We start from the raw sequence: 1,733 nt of genomic DNA, 5'->3' as shown, positions 1-1,733 counted from the left end.
GCTTACGAAAATAAACCCAGGACAGCATAACCCATCCCTTTTACTATTCAGCATTCATTCTCACCCTCCCAACTATATTTAATAATGTTAACTTGAAACACCTCTCTTCTACAAATGCTTTCTCCTTCTTCCCTCTGACAACAGAGATTGCAAATACCATCAGTCATTATATTAATCTTAGATCCAAGATTTACAGGTGAATTTCAGTTCTCCCCATAGTTTGGATGTGGATTCTCATGATCTAGTGAATTCAATATGAAATTAAGCACCTCACAAAATGCCCAGGCAACAGAAAGAGGAAAAATATATCAATGGTATAATAATAAAATGTCTATAATAAAAGGGTAATATGCTAATTAGACCAGATGTCATTCCGGATGTTCTTCTTGACCAAGCAGGGGCAGAGGGAAGCAGCCTGGTCCCAAGTGCCTGCCAGCAGCTGGAGGAGGAAGCCCAGGTCCCAGGTACCGAAGGGAAGCCGGTGCCAGCAGCCTGGGGAAGGAAGGCCTATTCTTGCACAAATTTTTGTGCATTGGGCCTCTAGTATGCACATAAAAAAAAATATATATATATATATATAGATAGATATATATATATATATATATATATATATATATAGATAGATATATAGATCTTCCAGTTCTTATTTCTTAACTGGTCACGAGGATATCATTAATGTTTTATAAAACATTAATGATATCCTCGTGACCAGTTAAGAAATAAGAACTGGTAAAATATCACTTTATCATTGATATTTTAATCCATCACCCATTCCATGTTACCCTGGTTCTCATTCTGTACTTTGTTCAGTTGGGATTATTTACCTGGTGAAAAATACCTTCATATCTGAATGGTCTGAGTCCTTGTTACTCAATGGCTTTATTGGGTTACTTTAGTCTTCAATTGACCTTTAATATTAGACCTGCAATTACTATTTTTAAAAACTACTTCCTATTCTAAGGTAATATTTCTCTATTCCAAGTGACATCCCTATGTCCCAGATAAGGTCCTTCCTGTACCAGATGTGTAGCAACAACATCATTTCCCTTATTTTTATTTTTCTAAATATATTTTTTATTGATTTCAATGAGGAATGGAGAGGGAGAGATAGAAACATCAATAATGAGAGAGAACCACTGACTGGCTGCCTCCTGCACACCCTCTACTGGAGATTGAGCCCGAAATCTGGGCATGTGCCCTTGACTAGAAACAAACCCAGGACCCTTTAGTCGCAGGCCAATGTTCTATCCACTGAGCCAAAGCAGCCAGAGCTCCCTTGATTATTGATGTCAATAACTGCAGTACAATTCTCTTTTCTCAGCCTGTCAAATAATGGCCTTTGTAAAATAATTTAAAAATTAATTCAGATAATTTCTGATTGTTCTTCAAAACAAACTGTCATTTCCTGCTCATAGCGTGGCATTGAAGTGATAAACAACTATATACCTAATTATAAGCTAAATGAGTATTCTAAGTATATTATTGGACATATATAATAATATTGGCACCAAGTTTTGGCAGCCTTTCTTATGCATCTTACTGACAAATAAGATGCAAGATACTCAGAATACTCTAGCATTAATGCTCATTCACTATTACACATGTTTTTTTTTTAACTAGGAACTTTTTATGGAAATAAAATCTGGAAATGTTAAGTAACTTGAGCAACAATAGGTATACCACATTTCCTATACACTTATGTCAGGATTGAATAATTTACGTTTTCCTATTAA

This window comes from Pipistrellus kuhlii, unplaced genomic scaffold (assembly GCF_014108245.1).
Source record: "Pipistrellus kuhlii isolate mPipKuh1 unplaced genomic scaffold, mPipKuh1.p scaffold_m20_p_1, whole genome shotgun sequence".
Classification (NCBI taxonomy): domain Eukaryota; kingdom Metazoa; phylum Chordata; class Mammalia; order Chiroptera; family Vespertilionidae; genus Pipistrellus; species Pipistrellus kuhlii.
This window is presented reverse-complemented; position numbering follows the sequence as displayed.